The sequence below is a fragment of the Adiantum capillus-veneris genome, chromosome 8 (genome assembly GCF_014529385.1).
Source record: "Adiantum capillus-veneris isolate H3 chromosome 8, ASM1452938v2, whole genome shotgun sequence".
Taxonomy (NCBI): domain Eukaryota; kingdom Viridiplantae; phylum Streptophyta; class Polypodiopsida; order Polypodiales; family Pteridaceae; genus Adiantum; species Adiantum capillus-veneris.
In genome coordinates, this window is record NC_140938.1 from 122,592,013 (window position 1) to 122,616,421 (window position 24,409).

Genomic DNA, 24,409 nt, shown 5'->3' on the forward strand with positions numbered 1-24,409 from the left:
GATAAGAGTATGAAGAAAACAAAGCATGCAAAACCAATTCTACACACACCCAACTCACACATACTCTCTCACACACACCCGACAATCAAGCCGAAAGAAAACAAAACAATCCACACCCAACTGACACATACTCCCACACACACAATCAAGCCGAAAGAAAACGAAACAGAAAACAAACAAAGAAAGCAAACCTGCCTCGCAGCTTTTACCATAGTTCCACCAATCGGCAAGGCAAGAAACTTCCACTCCTTCATAGATACCAACCACCGCAACTCGACATAGGGCCCAATGCTTATAGGATTCACTGCATGCTTGACTAAAGCAGGATAACAGAGCGCCTCCAAGAGGTTTCCTCTGCACTGCACGCAAGAGGCCGACGACGCAACCAATGCTTAGGATAAAAGAAGCATGCATTGCAGGGTAAAGGTATCCAACCAAGACGTGCCCCTAGTAATACAAGTAGAGCACTTACAGATCTGTGAACCTTAAACGACTACTGTAGTCGGAAGTATGACGGTTGCTAAAGGTGGGTGTCACAAAGTGCTGATGTGGAAACTCCTATGAAGCACGCCTATTCTAAAGTGACCGGAGTATCCAGGCCAAAGTGAACCATAAAATGCTAAAGTAGCAACTGTACCAAAGGCCCATATGTCACAAGTGAGATGACATTCCAAGACGGGATTAAGGTTTTAAAAACCATAACCCTTACCAACTTAAGGACTCTAGTAAGCCCTTGTTAAAAAAGATGGCACAAGTGCTAACGTGGCAAGATCGTATGGCCAAACCCGAAAATTGTGGACGACTGTTGATGTGGCATTTGTATGGAGTTGATTCTAGCGCCAGCCTTTGGGGATTGCAACTTTTAAGAGCAGAGCTTTTCATGATTGTATGCTTTTCGGGCAAAGGGGCTTTAAATATGGCCTTGGGGGGGGCTTAGGGTAAAGGGGCCAGTATAAGGCCCCCTAAGCGACATGGGAAATTGCCGAAAGCCTACTACACAGAATGAATCGTGCAATGGCGCAAAAGAAGGCCCATGATCGTCGCTACGACCGACAAAGAGCTCAATGCGAACAGCTAATCACAGGCGTCGTACAACAACGAAAGAATTATTGTGTGCAACAAAAATGGCCTTGCAAAGTGAACCGGAGCAGGGTGAGAAATGAGCCAGCGGGTCATCAAGGCTTGATCACGAGATCTGACGGACGAAGTTAAACGTCACTCATGCTAACCACTAAAGCATTGGATGCTCAATGTCTCATAACTAGATTTTTTTGATCTTGTTCATTGGGGTAGCGGTGTCCCTCTTTCAGGGGGAGGCTTTTTATTGGTCCCTTTACCCTACTCTAGATTCCAATTGCTGAAGCAAGTCGAGAGCCCTCCTAGGTATTGTACCTATAACAAACTGCTGACGTGTCAAAGCTCTGAAGAATGGAGTCAACATGCAGATGCCGGCCGAGGGGCCTAAACTCTAAGAAGAACAAGTAAACAGAAGAAGAAGTACTACCAACTTATGGGGACCTCGTCCGATGGGGCCCCAAGTGACATAAAGAATTGAAATAAAGCAAGACCCGCACACAGCAAAAATTGATGACGTGGCAGATTTTCGAAAATTGCGTTGACATGATGACGTGGCAGACATGATGACGTGGCAGGCTGTACGGATTTCCACATTTTGCACTAGCTAATGACGTGACAGGCTATATGGATTTCCATGATTTACACTGGCAACTTTTTGGCTTTGCTTTTGGACCAGATGCTTTTAAGTTTGAAGGCATTTTACTATAAACTGCTTTTTAGGCCAAGTGCCTTTAATTATGAGGTTAGGGCTCATTCTCTGGCATGCTTCCTGGAGAAGGTGCAGAGTCTGGAGTACCAACTTGTACTGTGTTGATGCAATATAAAGAAATACCGAAAGGGGCGCCAAGATTAAGCCAATACTCTCTGGGGTGGAATTCCGCCACTCCGTGTCGCGTGTCATCTCTCTCTCTCAATTCAGTTGTTATTGAAGTGCTAAAAGTCCGTTCAGTCTGCTCTTTTCTATTGGCACGTCGTGCCCGTCCTGTGACGGCACCTTTGTGAAGCAATAAGAAGAGAAGGACCAAAAGGGGCACCAGACTTTGAGGCCATTGTATGTGGAAGCTGAACTCAATCGCTTCGTGTCGGCTCTCCTCTTCTCTCTCTATCTATTTCAAGTCCTATTATTCCAATTGTTCACGTGAGTAGCTATTGGTTTCTCATTCAAAGAGTCCAAGCATGTTACAGTGATAGCAAAGCCCAAACGATTCTTCTTCTATGGAGGATTCTATCATTTTATCTGCAACACACATGGGTTCTAGCACTCAATCTGACAGCTAGATCAAGAGCTCCAATGCGGATCGTGACGTCTCTCTCTCTCTCTCTCTCTCTCTCTCTCTCTCTCTCTCTCTCTCTCTCTCTCTCTCTCTCTCTCTCTCTCTCTCTCTCCAGGTTTTGCTCAAGTATTTGCAGTTTTTCACATGTGGTCCAATATATCTTTGGCTTGGAGTGTCCAAGTCTCACATAGCGACCCTAGGGACACTTATAAATGGTACAAGGGTTGCCCAAAAGCATCATTTCAAAAGCACATTCACCCAAAGTCTCTTGCTCTCAAAAGCCCTCGCAAAAACTACCACGTCAGCAACCAACGCTAAACGCAGAAATCCGTACAACCTTCCACATGTCACAGCTAGCACAATTTTGTTAGATTTACACCACTCTGCTGCTTCACACAGGTCTAGGGCAATTGTACGGCTAGTGTCTCCGGGCTGGCACTCATATATATGGGGCCAAGGGAGTACACATATCACAGATACACAAATATCATCTGATTTTTGTACGATCTCTTGTTCTGGTAGTCATGGGGGGCTAATCACCCCCCCCCCCCCCTTCCCTACACCAGGTGTTGTGTCTACTCTCTCTCTCTCTCTCTCTCTCTCTCTCTCTCTCTCTCTCTCTCTCTCTCTCTCTCTCTCTCTCTTCTGCACACGCACACTCACATGGTATCAGCACCTTCAGCTTTCCATGGTCTAAGACCGGGCCCACCACCTTCTCCATCAGGTTCTTCTCCTCCCAAGGGCTAGATCAGCCAGCGTTTTTGCATCAGCCAGGCAAGTGGAATCTAGAGCTTTTCTGTCATGGAGAAACCCTTCTCCACCTACGTTTTTGCTCTTATACATGGCAATCACCTACATCTTGCCTCCTACCCGGTTTGGCATTTGGTGCCTTGCCGGCGAGATTCCTCTTCATTTCCCTCAGATTTCAGCCATATACACCTGCTGCTTTCTCTCTGTTTTCAGCCACCTGGGGTTGTGACATTGATTCCACCCTCCCCAGACCCTTTGCACTGCTCCAGACCCTACCGGGAGCATACGAGCACGCTAAAATCGCTGGACAGCAGCGTTTTCATGACCTCGCAGTTGTGTTTTCATACACCTGCTACGTCAGCATGCAACGCAAAACGCAGAAATCCGTACAATATGCCATGTCAGCAGAGTCAATGCAAATTGCGGAATTCCGTATTGTCTGTACAATTGCCACGTCATCAGCTTTTACGCATGAGTGTATGTAGGTCCAACTTTATTCTTTGTGTCACTTGGGTCCCATCGGACGGGGTCCCATATGTTGGTGGGAACTTCTCTTCTTCTTCTACTGATTCATCTTAGGGTTTAGGCCTCTCGGCCGGGATTTGCAAGTTGGCTCCGTTCTTCAGTGGCTTGACACGTCAGCAATTTGTGACAATATTCACAGCGTAGATTACTCAATCTGGCTTCCCTTCCATACAGGGTATATACCTAGATATATACATAGACTACTCAATCTGGCTTCCCTTCCATACAGGGTATATACATAGATATATACCTAGGGTGTTTACGATGCACACAGCTTGGTCTGACCACATTTCTTCTCGGAGGTCCTTCACAGTGCAGACTGCTGAGTCTAGCTTTCCCTCATCTTGGATTACCCTACCCATTGACAGGACACTTACCCTACCCATTGACAAGACACCATCCGGTGGTGGTCCGTGTGGTCTATCCATGACTGCTGCAACTTACGATAGCTTCCACAGTGTCTAGCTTTCCTCGTCTCGGAGGACGTTTATGGCGCAGATTGCTATATCTTGATGAGCGTGCGGCGGTGTGTGCAAGTGATAGAGCACGCGAAGATGTGCAGGCCTTGAGACTTGAAGCAGAGGCACTGTGCTGCAAAAGGGAAGCGCTAGCAAAACGAAGAGGGAGAGAGAGAGAGAGAGAGAGAGAGAGAGAGAGAGCTCACGTTTTTGGGAAAAACTCAATAAGTGAGTTTTCGGTTTTCCCACTTTTATTATAAGCGACCTTTAAAAAATGTGTACAGGTTCAATATGAACCTCGACAAAGTATAAAAATGTACAAAAAAGGGGTTATTTAGGCCTTTAACCCAACAACCTCCCACTTAAAGGCATAAATGACGCCTTTAAGTTAACCAACTCCCACCAGCTGTATGCTCGTGTTGAGCCTTAGCAAGACTCTTGGTGAGAACATCTGCAGGGTTATCCTGTGTGTGAATCTTAGTCAAGGTGACTAGACCATCCTCCAATACCTGTCGTATGAAGTGGTACCGCACTTCAATGTGCTTTGTCCGTGAATGAAACATGGCATTCTTGGCCAAATAGACAGCACTCTGGCTATTACATCCCAAGACAGGAGTACTAGAGTCTAGCAAGCATACCAAGCTCTTTGACAAGTCTGCCCAACCATATGGCCTCTTTAGAAGCCTCAGTGGCTGAAATATATTCAGCCTCAGTGGTACTCAATGCCACAATTTTCTGCAGTCGTGAACACCAAGAGACAGCACCACCAGTAATAGCAAACACATAGCCACTAGTGGACTTCCTGGTATCCAAGTCACCTGCCATATCTGCATCACAATAGCCCTGCAACTTCAAGTCACTTTTGCCATAGCATATACACCTAGATTGTGTACCTGACAAGTATCTCAGAATGCATTTCACAGCTTCCCAATGTGCTTTGTCGGGATTGGACATGTATCTACTAACAACTCCCACAGCATGGGCAATGTCAACGAGTGGCAGCCATAGCATACATAAGAGAACCACAAGCTGATGCATAAGGGATTCCCTTCATAGCATTCACTGCCACGTCATCCTTTGGGCAATCGGCTTTGCTAAGTTTTGTGTGTGGAGGTAAAGGTACTCCAGTGACTTAGCTTCAGCCATGTTAAACCTATCAAGTACTTTAGCAATGTACTTTTCTTGAGATAAGAAGAGCAATTTCAGCTTTCTATCTCTCTTGATTCTCATGCCCAAGATGTGCTCAGCATCACCTAAATCCTTCATTGCAAAAGCTGAATTCAACTGACGTTTAAGAGCATCAATGATAGACTTATGCTTCCCAGCAATCAACATATCATCTACATATAGCACAAGGATTATAGGACTTCCATCATTATCCTTCTTTGTATACAAACAATGGTCTGAATGGCTGCGTTTAAAGCCTTGAGACACCATAAAAGTATCAAACTTTTTGTACCACTGACGTGATGACTGCCTCAAACCATACAGTGCCCTTCTTAGTTTGCATACAAGTTCCTTTCTATCAAGAACTACAAAACCCTCAGGTTGCTTCATGTAGATATCTTCATCAATGTCACCATGAAGAAAAGCTGTTTTTACATCCATTTGATTCAATTCTAAGTCAAGCACTGTAGCGAGAGCAAAAGGACACGCAATGTCGTAAGCTTTACAACAGGAGAAAAGATCTCTTGAAGTCAATCCCCTCTTTCTGTGCATACCCTTTGGCAACTAACCTTGCTTTAAACTTGGGCTTTCCATCAACACATTTGACCTTGTAAACCCATTTGTTAGGAAGAGCCTTTCTTCCTTTAGGCAATGGCACAAGATCCCAAGTATTGTTTGCATGCAAAGATTTGATTTCCTCTTGCATCGCAAGCTCCCACTTACTGCTTAACTCACATGATTTTGCCTCTTTATATGTAAGAGGCTCACCCTCATCTGTCAACATAACATGATGCAAAGAGGGGTCAAAGCGCTGTATCAACCTTCCGACACGAGTAGACCTGCGTACCCAATGATCTACATTCTCAGGCACAGGTTCTACATCAAGAGGCAACTCATTTTCAGCATGCTCATGTTGCTGAAAATCATTTTCAGCCATGACAGGTGGCTGTCCATCCTCATCTGGAGCATCTAAATCATGTCCTACCTCTTCTGGCTCAAGGTTAACCGGCTGATTATCAATTTCAGCTTGCGGTAATGCATCATGAGGTTCTTTTTCAACATCAATAAGTGGCAAGAGAGGCTGAAATTTGATCGATTTCTTGTCAATTTCAGAAGATGTAGCATTTTTCAGCAATTTAGCCTCATTGAACACTACATCTCGGCTGCGTACTACCCTCTTAAACTGAGGCAACCATATCCTGTAGCCCATTTCACCCTCTTCCCCATAACCTAGGAAGAGTCCTTGGATGGACTTGGCATCTAGCTTTGTCCTCAAGTCATTACGAACATGGACAAAAGCCTCGCAGCCAAACACTCTCAAATGATCATCAGAGGCAGGTTTGCCAAACCAAACCTCCTCTGGAATGTCATTTTTCAGCGTACTCTTAGGAGAGCAATTGCATACATGAACTGCAGTTTTCAAAGCCTCTCCCCAAAACCCATGAGGGAGATTAGCCGTGGACAACATGCAACGCACTCTCTCACATAAAGTACGGTTATACCTCTCAGTCACACCATTAGAAGATGGATTATAAGGGGCTGTCAACTCCCTTTTAATCCCATATTCTTCGCAATAACGTTGAAATCCAGCAGACGTGTACTCCCCCCCATTGTCACATCTTAGACATTTAAGCTTACTACCCTTTTGCGTGCTCACAAAAGCATGAAACCTCTTAAATGCATTAAATGTCTCACTCTTATTCTTTAACAAATATGCCCAGCCTTTCCTAGTGCAATCATCAATGAATGTAACAAAGTATAATGCACCACCAAAAGACTTAACAGGCATTGAACATACATCGGAGTGAATTAAATCAAGAGCATTAGCTTTGCGCGAGACACCAGAATAATAAGAAGACTTCTTTTGTTTACCATACAAACAGTCATTACAAAAATCTAACTTGGTGCCCTTTACATCAACCCTCTTCAAAGAGGAGAGCACATCAAGTCCCTTCTGGCTCATATGGCCAAGTCTTTTGTGCCACAACTCCAAATGAGAAGCAACTTCGGCCACTGCAAGAAACTTGCCACGCAAAGCTTTGCCATGTAAATAGTACAATGTACCACTCTTGCATCCCTTGACAATGAGCATTGATCCCTTAAGCAACTTCCATGAACCCCCAGCAAAAATGGTTGTATAACCCTGTGCATCCATCTGGCCAACAGACAATAGACTCTTCTTGATGCCTGGTACATACCTTGCATCTTTGAGCATAAACTCTTGGCCATTGTTTAATGCCAAGCGCACAGTGCCCATTCCTTCAATGTCACAAGCATGGTTATCCCCAAGGTAAACCTTGCCATACTTGCCTGCATGATAAGAAGCAAAACACTCCACAGATGGAGTCACATGAAATGAGGCACTCGAGTCTACTATCCAAGACTGTGTAAGGCCATCATTTGCACTTAGCAATGCATCAATGACATCTCTACGTGAGATAAGCATGTCTTCTGCATTTGCTACAACAAAATCTGAGGGGCATGAAGCTGCAACCAAGATCTCCTCACTGTCGGATAACTCTGTGATAACCACACTAGAGGATACATTGACAGTCTCCGAATCCTTGGAGGAGGTACCTAATGATTTTTCCCCTTTCTTATCCTCTGTCTTCTTCTTCTCCTGTGATTCCTTCTTTCTTTCCTGCTCTTTCTTGAAATACCTGCAATCTGGCTTCTTATGGCCTTTTCTGCAACACTGGTAACAAGTCACATCCTTGTCCCTAGACTTGCTTTTGCTCCTGTTTTGAGTCTTGGTACCTGTATTTTGCTTCTGACTTCTGCCTCTCGCATTGTAAGCAGAACTGCCACCTTCCCCACCACTAGACTTGCGTCTAATTTCCTCATTTAAGATGGAGCCTCGCACTCCATCATATGTGAGGTTGGGGCTATTACTCAAAGAAACCACAAGCGTTTCCCAAGAGTCTGGCAAAGTCATCAACAAAAATATGGCTTTCAACTTGTCATCAAAAGGTTGAAGCCCAGTATCCTGTAGTTGACTCATAACACTGGTGAAAGCACTTAAGTGCTCACAAGCCGACTTGGCTTCGTCAAGCATCATGTTCACCAGTTTGCGCATCAAATGCACCTGATTCACAGGGGTGGCATTCTCATAAGTGGCCTTCAACTTATGCCAAATTGCATGTGCATTATCCAAGCCCTTTATGTCCACCAAAATGTCATCGGTCACAGCCATTTTGATGTAGGCCTTTGCCCTCTTGTTGAGCTTGGCCCAATCCTCATTCGGCATATCCTCAGGCTTTACAGCCAAAAGGGCGTCCTCACAATCCTTGAGGAACAAAATCCCCTGCATCATGTCCTGCCATAGGTCAAAACCTGTACCGTCAAATCGCTTGATTTCCATCAAGGTCTTGGCATTAGACGACAAGGAAGTAGAGGCCATTTGCACAGATAAAAATGCAACAGAAAGTGTCTACACAAAATCTGAAAATTTCCAGTGATCACAATGTACAGCACGTTGAATACAATGTGCTGAAAATTTCAGCAATTAACAAGTATCCCCAATGCGTACTTGCATAAACCCACAAAAGGCGTACATAAACCTCAATTTGTGTACATAAAAACAATCCAATTCTGAATTTTCTGCAAATTTATTGTTTTGGTGCATCAATTTGTATCAAATGGACCTATTTTGAGTGGGAAAAGCAAGGGGCATTCACGGGAATCGATTTAGAGCACCTGCGTTTTGCTGTTTTGACCTGTAATTTTCAGGTTTTTACATGTTTTGACCTAATTTCAGCCTGTTTTAGGCTGTTTTGGAAACCCTAATCACCCTATGTGACACCGGAAGCAAGGGGCTTCGTGATGAAAGCGGAAATTTGACGCGAGAGAAGCCTTTCGCCTGCTGTCCAGCCACCTGCGTAAAGCTTCTGAAACCCTAATCTGGCTCTGATACTAGTTGATGAGCGCGCGGCGGTGTGTGCAAGTGATAGAGCACGCGAAGATGTGCACGCCTTGAGGCTTGAAGCAGAGGCACTGTGCTGCAGAAGGGAAGCGCTAGCAGAACGAAGAGGGAGAGAGAGAGAGAGAGCTCACGTTTTTGGGAAAAACTCAATAAGTGAGTTTTGGGTTTTCCCACTTTTATTATAAGTGACCTTTAAAAAATGTGTCCAGGTTATTGAACCTGGACAAAGTATAAAAATGTACAAAAAAGGGGTTATTTAGGCCTTTAACCCAACATATCTGGCCTTCCTAGAGTTTTACACAACTTAGCCACCTGACCACACTGGGTTGTAAGTTCATGCATTAACAAGCTTTCGTGCATACTGTTGACGATTCCTAGGCTTCCACATTTTCTCCAGACGGTTTGACTACAGACACCATAAATCCTATTGGCAGGACACTTGCAGGTCTATTGGCACTACTTTCATGACAAGGAGTTGTTATCACACTCAATTCGGGACCTTCACGCAACACCTTCACACTGCATTAGCGGAGCACAACAGTTTGCTACACTGCTCGTGACGGCACTTTAACATGGAGATCTCTTGGAGTGCGGGACACCCCAGACTATTGACATCTGTCACGTGCAACGGAAGAGAAAAAGGATTTGCTCTGATCTAGTACTTCGCACAGAAACACAAGGGACAATTTACTTCTCTTGAGAGAACTTAACTAAACTTAAAGAAAGAGAGAGAAAAGAGACGACACAGGGATGTCGGGTCCCAACCCTCAAGAGCCCCCTTGCTCTGTTGCCAAAGCAAGTACTTTCTTTATTCTTGCACAAATGCTACTACAATAATGTCGATGCTAATAATACTGAAGCAACTGATGCTGGGGACTGGAGGTACTATATCAATGTCGATGGCGACGACGATGACGACCGTCACGGACACGACAATGTCACAGTGACGACGACGACGCGAGGCTAGGGCTGAAATCTGAAAACACTAGGTCTAACTGCTGTTGATCAGCAACCGCTATGCCACTATGGGGCTGATCTGCAACCACCGACATGGGCAAGGCTGGGAATGCAAAAAACCCGGCAGATCTGGCTGAGTCTCCAAAACGCTAGGCTGATTTGGGACTGAAAACTGAATGTCGCAGATCTGCAACACGCGGGGACTTGCGGCAAGGATTTGCTACTGGATTGGGTCGGATCTACGAGTGAAAGTACTAACGCTAGCAGATATGGGCTGAAATCTGCAAAACGCTAATGCTCTGACTTGGATATGCAAACCGCCACGGGCTTGGGCTGATCTCCAAAACGCTAGACTGCTCACTGAAAAACGTTGAGGATGGATCCACAAACCCTGGCCAAACTGCTAAGAAAACACTGTTGGAGTTGATCTGCTACACGGCTAACTTGCGCACTTCAGTTCCCTTCTATCTTCTGCTTCTGCTGAGTGCCGAATGGGTCTCTTTTATAGTTTCTTAGCAATTTGCCCTACCTACTTTTCCAACAAAAGTCACTTATTAACAAATAAGTGAAAAATGTGTAATTTGTCTACGCTCTAGAAAATGCTCATGCAGAAATGACTGTATTATACAAGAGAGGGTATGCAACTATGACCGGCTTGGGCATGCACATAGAGGCTCACAAAGTGCCAGGCTCAGTCCTAAGCTAGGCTATGACTGACGCTAGACCATGGCAAAAGCATGTCCACGTGGCGCAAGTGAAGTGCGCACGTGACATCCCCCCCTATTAAGAGTGAGGCACAACTGCCGAACTTCTATCTATACTTCTGATGCTGACTGATGAATGCTTCTGATGCGTATGGATGCATAACCAATGAAAATTCCTCCAAACGGGTGGATACTACAGATGTAGGTACTGCTGCGATGTAAACACCGACCATACGAGTTACTAGATACCCTTACTACTGTCACAGAATGCCAGCCTTCGTGTTGACTCTGCCTGCAAGCAAGCACTACCATTCGAATAGTCCTGTCGTGAAAGCATTGCGGGTGAAGATGAAAGGTAAGGGTGCTCGGAGAAAAATCCAAGGGTTTCTTGTCGACGGAAGTGGATGCACGCTACATGCAAATGCAAATGCAGAAGAGGCTAGAGGTCCTGTCTCCAACTCCTTCGATATCTGCATAGGAGGCAAGTAGATCCTGGTATTCAAGATCTTGATTTTCGTGTATCCAATGTCGATCTTCCTTCAAAGACATAACAATAAAGATGGGATTTGGTAAGTCTATGGTTGGGACTCAAAGATTCCTTCAAGAAATAAAAAATGGGAGAGGCTCCTTGGGTTCTTGGTTTTGCTTAGGTTCTTGATGGTTCTTGAGTTCTTGGGGTTCTCGGTTCTTGATGCTTCTTCTTTAGGTTCTTTCCTTGAGTTCGCGAAGCCAAAGCACACACAGAGCTCCGATACCAATGTCACGTGCAGCGGAAGAGAATAAGGATTTACTCGGATCTAGTACTCCGCACACAAACACAAGGGACACTTTACTTCTCTTCAAAGAATTGAACTAAACTGAAAGAAAGAGAGAGAAAAGAGACGACACAGGGATGTCGGGTCCAAGCCCTCAAGGGTCCCCTTGCTCTGTAGCCAGAGCAAGTACTTTCTTTATTCTTGCACAAATGCTACTACAATGATGAAGCATCCAAAGCATCGACCTTCTTGTAGTAAGGTGTCTCGTTGTTGAGGCTCGAACGAGGCCTTTGCGGTTGATTTCTACGAGACTCGAGAATTTGTTCGTTGTTGCCGAGAGTTGTGGTTAGTGGCCGGAGATTCTTCTGTAGTAAACTCTGGCTTTCCCTTCATCAGTTTATAGCCGACCGCGGCATGGTCCATAAGTTCTTGCATGGTAGAGACTTGCTTGGATAGACAATATTCCTGCAATGGTGATGGTAGTCCAATGGTGTATCGCTCGCATTGGGCCTCCAAGGGACCGGATCTAAAGAAGGACACCGAAAGGTACACGTCGAGAAACCTTTGGTTATATTCGTCCATGGTTTCGATGGCAAGCATTTTCAAGTTGCCCCCCTCTGCTAAAATCCACACTTCAAACATAGAAGTCAGGTAACTACGTGTATAAATGAGCACGAATGTATGCGGATTTCTCATGTTTCTCTCATGAATGAGCACGAATGTATACGGATTTCTCATGAAAAGCTGAAAAGTATGTATGTAAGGAAGTCACATTCCATGTCTCTTCCTTGGCATGACACAATTGTAGAAAGAGCACATAAAAGTATGAGCACCAAGCATGGGCATTTCCGTTGTGAATTGCCACAGTTGATTGCTCTAGATCATAAGAGCAAGATTCGATCTCATTGTTTGTGTCTATGTGGTGAACGGTTTAGCACTGCGTCTATTTGTTTATCCACATTGCATGCACAATCTTTGAGAAAGCCAAGATTTTTTCCACTCACTTTACATGGAATAGGTATGTTCATGGTTTTGTGTTGGAAATGGTTTCAGGAATTTTCAGCCATGGAGATTCTTGAAGACGAAGGAAGCACGACTCTAGACGAAGTTGAAGCAAGGAAGGAGATTCAAAAGACTTTGAGTCGCTTTCGGCGCGGCCCAAAGAAGCAAGCTTCGCAGACCTTTATGAAGTTCAAGTACCGCACGACCCACACATCAGAGTGGGCCGGTGAAGAGTCCCTTCCAAGATTCCGGATGCTATTGGCGATCTCCCTCGATGCCATACAATTCGGTACCAGTACCTCACTTTGAAAAGGAGGGGATGTCACGTGACACATCCAACCCTATGTGTCCGTGGACAAGCTACAACATAAGAGGGTTCAGTCAGTCCAGTCAAGTCTAGATTAGAAGTGATCTGGCACTTTTGTGAGTGTATTCGTAGACCGTGCATGCCCAGTCACTTAGTGTAGATGCATATCCTCTGGTTGCACAAAGCATGATCATCAGTATTCCCTTCAGAATCCATCAAATTCAATCAGGGGAATTTTCCAGTGCATTTAGCCTATTTTTCCTATTTTTGGTATTTTTCACTTATTATTTTTAAGTGACTTTCCAACAAAAGTAGGTAGGGCAATTTTGCTAAGTTAATATATAAGCAAACCCAAGTTAGCACTTTCTGGCAGAAGAGGCAGCAAGAGCACATGCTCAACAAGCACCTTCTCAGCAGAACCCCAACAAGAACTCCTAGCGTTTTTGGTTCCTCCATCCTCGCCATAGAAGAACAGCCAGCGTTTTTGGATTCCATCAGCATCCCCATCTAGCCCTTGGCGATTTCAGCCCAGATCCTCGCCAACAATCCCCCAAGCCCTGGCGTTTGCAGCTGCACCATCGCCAGCACATCAGAACAGCCAACGTTTTCACTAACGCCAGCAGACAAGTCTGCGTTTTTGGATTTCAGCTTCAGTCCCAGATTTGGTCTAGCGTTTTACTAACGCTACACATCAGCCTCAGCGTTTTTGGTTTTCAGCCTTATTGCAGCAGATGTACAGCGTTTTCAACAAGCATTAGAAGCAGACAATTCATCCCTAGTTGGTTGCAGATACACCCCAAATTCAGCCCATAAAAACGCAGCCAAAACAGTCATTTTCAGCCACCGAAACAGTCCCGAAATTCAGCAATTAGAAGATCACAGATTTCAGCCCTAAAGTCGTCGTCGTCATCACCGTCGTCGTCATCGGCATAGTCCCAGATTGCATCAGTCCATTGCATCGTCATTGTACCACTTTGTGCAATCAATAAGTAGACCACTCTCGCCGACGAGAGTGGGGCCTTCGAAGGAGGGTTTTACAACGTCTCTGGTGTCGTATTTCTCTTCTCTCTCTATCTCTCAGTCTCATACACTTGCACGCACATTGTCCATTCACTTTGTTCGTGATCCTAGCACTTTCCATTAAGAACGGAAGGCACTCCCTTCCATAAGAACTTAAAGGAACCTTGAGCACAGTTCGGAGCACTCATCTTGAGCAAAGCGCAACAATCATTCCGTTGCACCTAACAAGGAGGTACCACCTGGGGCATCAGAGGGGGTAACATGTAGTTCAAAAGTTGAAAACTTTGCAACATCGGAAGATTCTGTTGAGGATGCCACGAAAGAATGTCGTGAAGCTCGTTGAGCAGAACTGCAAATATTCTGTTGAATCCATGAATTTCAAGTCTTGGATTCTTTATGGCTTATGCCATGTAAGACACAACGATGAAGACGGGAGCGCACCCAATGCGCGATGAAGTTAGGGTGAAGTGGCTAATAAGTCCGGGGTCGGAGGACGAAGATACCTCAAATAAAATTCCAATAGCTCTGTCTGCTCTTTTGTAGGACTGATATGCTTTCAGAAAAGCGCACGCCTGATGCTCTGATACCACTGTCACAAGACGGGCACCACGTGCCAATAGAAAAGATCAGACTGAACAGACTTTTAGCACTTCAATAACAACTGAACTGAAAGAGAGAGACGACACGCGACACGGAGTGGCGAAATTCCACCCCAGAGAGTATTGGCCCCAAACCTTGGCGTCCCTTTCGGTATTTCTTTATATTGCAGCAACATAGTACAAGCCAGTACTCCACATTCTGCACCTTCTCCAGGAAGCATGCAAGAGAATGAGCCCTAACATTGAACATCTCTTACCGAGGTGGGTGTCTCCCAATCAAGCATGGTTTGAACCTTCTTTGGATCCATGGAGGTTCCCTTTTCAGAAATTACATAACCAAGAAATTCCACCTTAGATTGATGAAAAGAGCACTTCTCCAACTTTGCATATAACCCTGATGCACGAAGCTTTTCAAGCACTAATCGTACATGGTGCTCATGCTCTTCTTGATCCTTGGAAAATATCAAGATATCATCTTACCACAAAATAATCCAAATACTCCCGAAAGATATCGTTCATTAAATGTTGAAAAACAGTTGGGACATTTGTGAGACCAAATGGCATGACGGTATATTCAAAGTGGTCATACCTTGTCCGAAAGGCTGTTTTCCATTCATCACCTTCTTTGATTCTGACTAGATTGTAAGCACCACGAAGATCTATTTTTGTAAATATTCTTGCCTTGCCAAGGCGCTCAAGAAGCTTTGGGATCAAGGGAAGGGGATAGCGATTTTTGACGGTGATCTTGTTTAGGCCCCTATAATCCACGCACATCCGGAGAGTTCCGTCCTTCTTTTTTACAAAGAGTATTGGAGCTCCTGCTAGGGACTTTGAATGCCGTATGAACCCCTTAGCAAGATTCTCATCAATATTTTTCCGTAATTCTACCAATTCATCTTGAGATAGCTTGTATATTGGGCCAAAAGGGGGTCGGGTTCCCTCCTGAAGCTCTATAGCACAATCATAGGATCGATGCTCCGGTAAGAGGTCTGCATTCTTCTTCTCGAAAACATCATTGTAATCTTGATATTGACGTGGCAATGCCTCCATGATTTTTGTTGTCGACATGTTGGTTGGTGTTGCAAATATCAGGAAAGTTGGATACCTTTTGGCTGCACGCATGAAGACCTTGGCTCCAAGATATATAGGCCTATTATGCCTTCCCTTCTTCTTTCAGACTTTTCGTGGTTCAATTCTCCGAACCCTCCAATCGATGTAAGGATTATGTAATTTAAGCCACGGTAGCCCAATAACAATTGGACTGGTTGGGTTTTGTATAATATTGAACGCTATTCTTGAAACATGCTCATGCAATGTTACTTCTATGGGGCGAGTTTCATACCTGACATCCCCTGAAGCGAGGGGACGACCATCAATGACTTCTACAATTGCTAGATTAAACTTCTCCACAAGTCGTATGCCTTGTTCTTTTGCAAATTCTTTGTCCATGAAGCACGCCGTTGCGCCTGAATCTAGTAATGCTTCACAATCCATGTGCCTACCCGGCATATGGATCTTGATTGGTAGCATAAAACTTGAAGTGGAATCAGCGGGAAGAAAGAGACCTTTTTTTGCTTGTCTTTTGTTCAACCAGTCGGTCTCTATTAGGGTTGGACGTCCATGTTTTCCGAACACGTTGAGGCCATTGCACCATGAACCTTCATCCTTCTCTTCCTTGGACACTGTTGAACCATGTGCCCCTGCTCTCCACAATACATACATGAGCCATTAATGCGTCGCCTTTGCTTCTCCGGGGCTGAGAGAGGTTGAAACCATGCTGAATCAATTTGCATGGGCTCAATGCTTGATTCATGGCCATGTTGAGGTGTGTAGCCATTATGTGTCACTTCTGTTTGGGGTCACAATGGTGTCCCAAGACGCCTCTCTTATCTCCTCTCAAATAGTCGATTATCACATTCTATTGTTTGAGAGATAAACTCGCTTAGTGTGTGAACCTTTGGCTTAGTCAATAAAAGATCTTTTACGTCATCCTTTAATCCCCACCGAAATTGGCTAATGAAATATTCCTCATGCCAAGTCAGATCACAAGTGCTGTTGAAATTCGGCTGCATAGACGGATACAGGTCTCAATCCTTGGCAGAGATTTCTAAGTTTGGTTTCAGCAACCCTTGCTCTATCAATATCCCTAAAGGTTGCAGAGAACTCCCGCACAAAAGCTTCAAAGTCATGAAGAAGAGGAGATTCTTTTTCAAGTAAGGGAGCAAACCAAGAGAGAGCCGTACCCGAGAGGAGGGTCCCAATAAGGCCTACTTGAGAGGCATCATCTAGATAACGCTCTCGCTGCATTCGAATGAAGAGGCGCACTTGTTGGAGAAAACCTCTAAACTTTGATCTAGTCCCATCAAATTTTTCAGGCATGCTGATCTTCGGCTCCTTCTTATGTTGTTGAGAATAGCAAGATCTTGCAGCTTGTGCTTGATGTGTGCTTGTCTCTTGAAGCTCTTGAATTTGACGTTGAAGATTTTGCAACGCCAATCCCAAGATTAGGGGTTGCCCTGCTTGAAGTTGAGCGTTACTCTCGCGAAGTTCTTGTAACTGAGCTTGGATGCTTTGCAATGCATTGATGACACCTTCCATCGTCGGCTCCATGATGGCTTAAGAAGATTAAGACATGGTCTTGCCAAACTGTTATGAGCGCGTATAGAGCTAGAAAAGAGCAAGAGGAGGCGCTCACAATGTACAAGAACTTGGATTTGATGATAAGCTAAATATTGATTACAAGACTTAATACTTAATTAAGAGAGCTAGATACAAGACTTGGATTACATGACTTGAGTGCAAGACAAGGCTTGATTGCAAGGACAAGACTTGAACATAAGAACTAGGAGAGGGATTTCCTCACAGGAGGCTCACAGCTGGTGTTGGCAAGACTGAGGGGCTTGTGGCCCAAGACCCCTATTTATACTAAGGAGGTTACTTGAGGAGGTTAGGACTTTCTAGGTTCTTCTTGAGGAGGTTAGAATCTTCTAGTACCTTCTTGATCCTTCTAGTTCTTCTAGAACCTTCTGGATCCTTCTTCAACTTTCTACAGCTTTCCAGAAACTTCTAGATTCTTTCGGAATCTTCTCCAAGCTTCTAGAAACTTCTTGATCCTTCTAGATCCTTCTAGAATCTTCTAGAGCTTTCTGGACCCTTCTAGAACCTTTTGGATCCTCCTTCAACTTTATAGAGCTTTCCAGAAACTTCTAGATTCTTCCGGAATCTTCTCCAAGCTTCTAAAAACTCCTTGATCCTTCTAGTTCTTCTAGAACCTTCTAGAGCCTTCAACTTTCTAGAGCTTTCCAGAAACTTCTAGATTCTTCCGGAATCTTCTCCAAGCTTCTAGAAACTTCTTGATCCTTCTAGACTCTTCTAGAGCTTTCTAGATCCTTCTAGAACCTTCTGGATCCTCCTTCAACTCTCTAGAGCTTTCCATAAACTTCTAGATTCTTTCGGAATCTTCTCCAAGCTTCTAGAAACTCCTTGATCCTTCTAGTTCTTCTAGAACCTTCTAGAGCCTTCAACTTTCTAGAGATTTCCAGAAACTTCTAGATTCTTCCGAAATTTTCTCCATGTTTCTAGAAACTTCTAGAATCTTCTAGATTCTTCTAGAGCCTTCTAGCGATGATGTCGGCGATGACATAGGCAATGATGCAAGTGACGATTGACTCTCAAGCATCCATGACAGTCAGCACTGCCAGCATGAAAAGCAGAAATCCGTACAGTTCTGCCACGTTGGCAGTCAATGGAATTTCCGAAAATCGGTTGTTGCTTCTTCTGTTGCTTCTGCTTCTTCTAGGGTTTAGGCCCCTCGGCCGGTAGCTCCGTTCTTCAGTAGGTAGACACGTCAACAGTTTGTTAGAACGCCCACCTTGAGCACTCATATATATGGGACCAGAGGGATACACATATCACAGATACACCGATATCATCCGATTTTTGTACGGTCTCTTGTTTTGGTAGTCACGGGGGGCTGATCGCCCCCTCTTCCCTACATCAAGTGTTGTGTCTACACCCCCCTCTCTCTCGCTCCCGCACGTGCACTCTCACAAATTTACGGGGTTCCTTAGTGTCCCAAATTGCTGACATGTCAAGCCACTAAAGAATGGAGGGGCCTAAACCCTAAGAAGCAGAAGCAAAAGAAGAAGTTTTGAAGAGTGGCCTATTTTTAAAGAAGAATTCCCACCAACTTACGAGACCTTGTCCGATGGGACCCAAGTGACATAAAGAGATTAAATAAAGCAAAACCACACTCAGAAGACTTTGCGTTGAGCATGATGATGTGGCAGTTGTACGAACTCCCGCGTTTTGCGTCGACAATGCCACGTGGCAAACAATATGGATTTGCTCGTTTAACGATGAAGACGTGGCACCTGTACGGATTTTCGTGAAACGCGCTGATGGCTTTTGGGCTCAACGCTTTTGGACCAAATGCTTTGAGTTTATAGCTTTGCATGTAAACTACTTTTCATGGCCAAGGGCCTTTAAATATCAGCCAAGGGCTCATTCTCTGGCATGTTTCTGCGAGAAGATGCCGAGAATGGAGTACCAGTGATGTACTGAGTTCAAGCTAATCAAGAATAATCGAAAGGGACGCCAAGGTTTGGGGCCAGTGCTCTCTCTTGGGGTGGAACTCCGCCACTCCCCATCTCGTGTGTCGTGCATCTCTTTCAGTTTAGTTGTTAATTGACGTGCTTAGAGTTGTTCAATCTGTTCTTTTCCATTGGCACGTGGTACCCATCCTATGACACAAACAGGCTGCCATGTGTCATGTCAACGCAATTTATAGGCAGCTAGGCAAGAGATCATGTTACGTGCAGCGGAATGAATGTTGTATTTTCTCAAGATTAGTGATCTTTATTGCTCAAGGTTCCTTTTAGTTCTTAGGGAAAGAGAGAGCTTTCCGTCTTTAGGAGAGTGCTATGATCACGAACAAAGTGAGTGGATATTGTGCATGCAAGTGAATGAGACTGAGAGAAGGAGAGAGAAGAGATACGACACCCGAGAGGTTGTAAAACCCTCCTCCGAAGGCCCCACTCTCGACGGCGAGTGGTCTACTTTGATTGCACAAAGGTGTACAATGCGTATGCAATGGATTGATGCAATGGGACTATGCCGATGACGACGACGGTGATGACGACGACGACTCGATGGCTGAAATCTGTGGGTTTCTAATCGCTGAATTCGGGGACTGATTCGGTGGCTGAAAATGACTGTTTTGGCTGCGTTTTGTTGGGCTAAACTTGGGGGATCATCTGCAACTGAATGGGGCTGATCTGCTACTGTTCTAACTGCTGAAAATCTGTGTTTCTTCAAGGGCTGAACTGCAGATCAAAACCGCTGATTTGCTGAAAATAAACGCTGCAAATCTGCTGAAGTCTGCTGGCGTTTTTGCATGAGAAAACGCTGGCTGAAGTGGGGGGAGGAATCGCTAGGCCATGGCTGATCTGGCGATGGCTGGGGAAAGCAAAAACGCTAATGCTGCTGGGTTCTATCGTGGGAAAACACCAAGGGTGATGGAAGGTATGGCGATGAGGGTCATGAGGGGGGGGTACTGCTGAGAAGTTGCCTGTTGAGCAGAAGCTCCTGCTACCTCTTCTGCCAGAAAGTGTGAACTTTGGTTTGCTCATATATTAACTTAGCAAAATTGCCCTACCTACTTTTGTAGGAAAGTCACTTAAAACTAATAAGTGAAAATCCCAATAAATAGGAAAATAGGCTAAATGCACTGGAAAATTCCCCTAATTGATGCGAATGGATACTGATGGGAATTCCGATGATCATGCTGTGTGCAACCGGAGGAAATGCATCTATGTTAAGTGACTGGGCAAGCACGGTCTACGAATAGACTCACAAAAGTGCCAGATTACTGCTATTCTAAACTGATCGGACTGACTGAACCCTGCTGTGGTGTAGCTTGTCCACGGACACATAGGGTTGGGATGTGTCACGTGACATCCCCTCCTTTTCAAAGTGAGGTACTGGTACCGAACTGTATGACGTCGAGGGAGATCGCCAACAGCATCCGGAATCCTGGAAGGGACTGTTCGCCGGCCCACTCTGATGTGTGGGTCGTGCGGTACTTGAACTTCATAAAGGTTTGCAACGCTTGCTTCTTTGGGCCGCGCCGAAAGCGACACAAAGTCTTCTGTGGTTCCTTCGATGCGTCAACTTCGTCCAGAGTCGTACTTCTGTCCTCTTCAAGAATCTCCATGGCTGAAAATTCATGAACCCATCTCCAACACAAAACCATGAACATACTCATTCCATGTAAAGTGAAGGAAACAAATCTTGTCTTTGCTAAAGACTGTGCATGCAATGTAGATGAACAAATAGACGGAGTGACAACCAGTTCATCAAACACCTGCAAACAATGAGATCTAATCTTTTCTGTTTGATCGAAATCAATCAACTGTGGCAAATCACAATGGAGTGCCCATGCTTGGTGCTCAAACTATCATGTGCTCTTTCGAAAACTGTGTCATGCCAAGGAAGAGACATGGAATGTGACTTCCTTACATACAAACTTTTCAGCTTTTCATGAACAATCCGTATACATTCGTGCTCATCCATGAGAGAAACGTGCTCAACATACAATATGTCATGCCTAGTAAAAGGGATCACATAACGATGTTGACTAAAATACAGAAAACCTTCACGAATGAAACACTCGAACAATGCGTGCGTATCAATCATGCGAACACATAATACTTCCTGTGAGGGTTCTTTGGACCAAGGCTCGAGAGCCAAGATCGATTCTGCGGGATCTATCGAATCTTCTTGGGGGGATCTATGGACCTCGACTCCAAAGCCAAGATCGATTCTTGGTGATTGATCGAATCTACAACGAGGTTAACTTCGCTAGAAAAAGCATTAACTAACACATCATCCTTGTGAACAATCCCATCTTCTTCATGCAACTCATTCTGCTTGTCTTTATCATCCAAATCATTATGCAAATCATTATCCTTCAAATCATCATGCTTCTCATAATCATGCAAATCTTGTGTGTCATGCTTTGGAGAAAAAGAGACTGAGAGAATCTCCTTATCCCGAATCCTTTCCATCTTATCCTGCATATTAGCAATGAGAGATGGAGAAGGAACAATGTCCATTCCATGAATAACAGTAGGAGAATCACTTTTGGCATTGAGAGTTAAAGTGCTAGCCTCCCAATCAACGAGAGGGTTTATTTCACGAAACCATTTCATGCCTAAAATCATATCACATCCTAAGAGAGGAGAAACAACAAATCTTCTAGTGAAGGCAGTCTGTTGAATTGCAAACAACACATCAAGGCACTCCTCCGTTATGAGAGCGTCCATACCGGGACGAAAGCCAGAGACCACGATAGAAGATCTCGGACTAACTTCGAGGCGGGCTCTCTCAACAAGAGAGAGGCTGATCACATCATGCATACTACCTGAGTCAAACAATATGACAAAACGGTGCCCCGACGCACGACCATAAACATTTAATGAGAGAATCATCAATGGGAGGGTCCTGAGAAACTTGGGACACACTCGTGTTATCATTTATTGCATTGACAAATGTAGTGGGTACTGTGGGTTCTTTAGATTCATTCGATTCAAGCTTAGGACATGTTCGTTTTATGTGACCCTTAATGTGACAATGAAAACAACGACCTTCTTTAGAATAAGTGCTTTGTTCTTCCGAAGTGATGTATCCTCCTACTATTCCTTATGCTACCTTTTCATCTAGAGTAAGCTTAGGTTTAGCAATTGTGTTAGCCTTACCCTTAGATTCATTGGACGCATTCTTTGTGGAGATAATGTTGGAAGATTGGTTAGAAGAGTTATCATTCTTACCGTTCTTACCATTCTGCGGGTTCTGAGAAGTCTGCGAGGTACTGGTGGAAGTCTTCTTCTCCTTAGGCTTTCCCTTGTTGTGCTTCATCTCCTGTGCGAGAGCAATCGCTACCGCCTTGTTGAGATCGATTGGATCGAATACCTCGACATCGTACTAGATATATTCGTCCAATCCAAAGAGAAAAGCCTCTTTGCGCTCTTCATCCGACATGCGTAGTTGGGTACCTAGCTGCAAAACACGATTAGAAAAAGATATAACCGGCATACCATTTTGCTTGAGAGCGCACCAATCGTCCTTCAATCGTGCGAGGTACTAAGGTGGCATAAACCGCACCTTGAGCTTGTCTTGGAAATCAGCCCACTAAAAGAGGGGGGCGTGAAATCGTCGGCTTCCTCTAAGTGCGCGGCTAGCTATGCCTCTTGCCATGCGTGGTACCAATTAATGGCATCACCCAAAGGTACATGGCTGCCGTCAAAACTTTGCTATTGCTTGTCTTCTTAGTTGTCGCAAAATAAGCATTAAATTAATGCAACCAAGAATGAATCACCGTAGCATCCATCTTACCATCATACTTACTGAAAGTCAACTTTTCGGTGACGGGGTTGTTGGAATCCGCATCGTGGCTTGCACCACTAGAGGAGCTCCCACGATCTTTGGGTGGTTCGGTCTTTGAAGCTAGCATGTGGGAAAGAAATTCTTGATGGCGAATCTCCCTTTGAGCTTCTCGTTCATCGCGCTCGCGTTCGAAAGCAAGCCGAGTTTCTTCTTGTTTTGCAGCAAGAGCAATGCACTCACGTTCTTGAGCAAGGCGATTTTCTTCTTGTGCTTCTGCTTTGCTTGCGAGTTGTGCCAATGCAACTCGATTCGTTTCTTGTTGTTGTGCCATCATGTCCAACATCGACTTGACCATCATCTCCATAGGAGTAAGTGCAACGCGTGGCGTAGATGGCGAAGGGGGAGGTGTAACAGACTTGGACACTCCAAGTCAAGAATCAACCGCGACAGCACCAAATAACCACTTCAAAACAATTCACAGATCACAATAGATTTGCACTGGCCCGGCGGAGTTCCGTGCTTAGAGATATTGGCCCCAAAAACTGGCGCCCCTTTCGGTATTTCTTTTTGTATTAATCAATCATCAAAGTACAAGAGAGCGGTTAGGGTTTCACTCTCAGACTCTGCGTCCAGATGCTCTCAGAAGTGAGGCCCTCACCACTAATTTAAAGGTTACAAGGGATGCCCAAAAGCAGAGCCCCAAAAGCTTTTAAAATCAAAAGCATCAGTTCTCTCTCTCTCTTAGAGAGTCTTTTCTTTTTTTTTAATAAAAAAAAGCAAAAGCAAAATTCGCGTCGCTCATCATTTTCCACAAAAATATATATATATATATATAAAATTAATAATCCGCCTCCGCGATTTCCGGAATTTAGGGTTTTTGGCAAAAATTAGGGTTTGCAAGAATTTTAGGGTTTCTGGCAGAAATTAGGGTTTCTGTTGTCCGCCACGTCATCACTTTGTGACATACCCCCCTCTTGAAAGCATTGTAATCGACCGCGATTACGCCTGCAAAACCGACAAAAGCCATAAACCGTCTTAGCAGACACTGACTGTTAGTACCTACATACTAGGAACACACATCTAGCACATGTACAAAATCGACAGTCACATCACACGACATCACAGGACATCACCAGACATCACACGACATCACATGACATTCAACATTCATTCGGATCTTAGACCATGATTTATCGGCAATGTAGCTAGCAATCACATCTAGGTCCAATCGGGACCTCATCGATGTCCGATTGACTAACCCCTATTGCAACCATGTCTATTCGAGATCAATCAGACCAAAATGTTGCAGTCATTTCGGCTATCAGTTCCTGCACTCACAAGAAGTCAAGAACAAATCAGTATCATAATCAGGAATTCCATTTCATAAAGTCATCCAGCAGAATACTGTCAGCTCTCAGTATCCCTGAAGCTCAAAGAGACATCAGTGACTTTAATATCAAAATCGAGCCATCTGTTGACAAAGGAGCGGAGTAACTCCCCTCTTGTG

At 44.6% G+C, this 24,409-nt stretch overlaps 1 protein-coding gene across 1 annotated transcript in view; it reads right to left on the reverse strand.

The window, feature by feature from the left end:
• LOC147452878 (pescadillo-like protein) overlaps positions 1 to 24,409 on the reverse strand; it is a 49,614-nt gene that overhangs the window by 3,026 nt on the left and 22,179 nt on the right. The gene's annotated exons all lie outside the window — the stretch shown is intronic.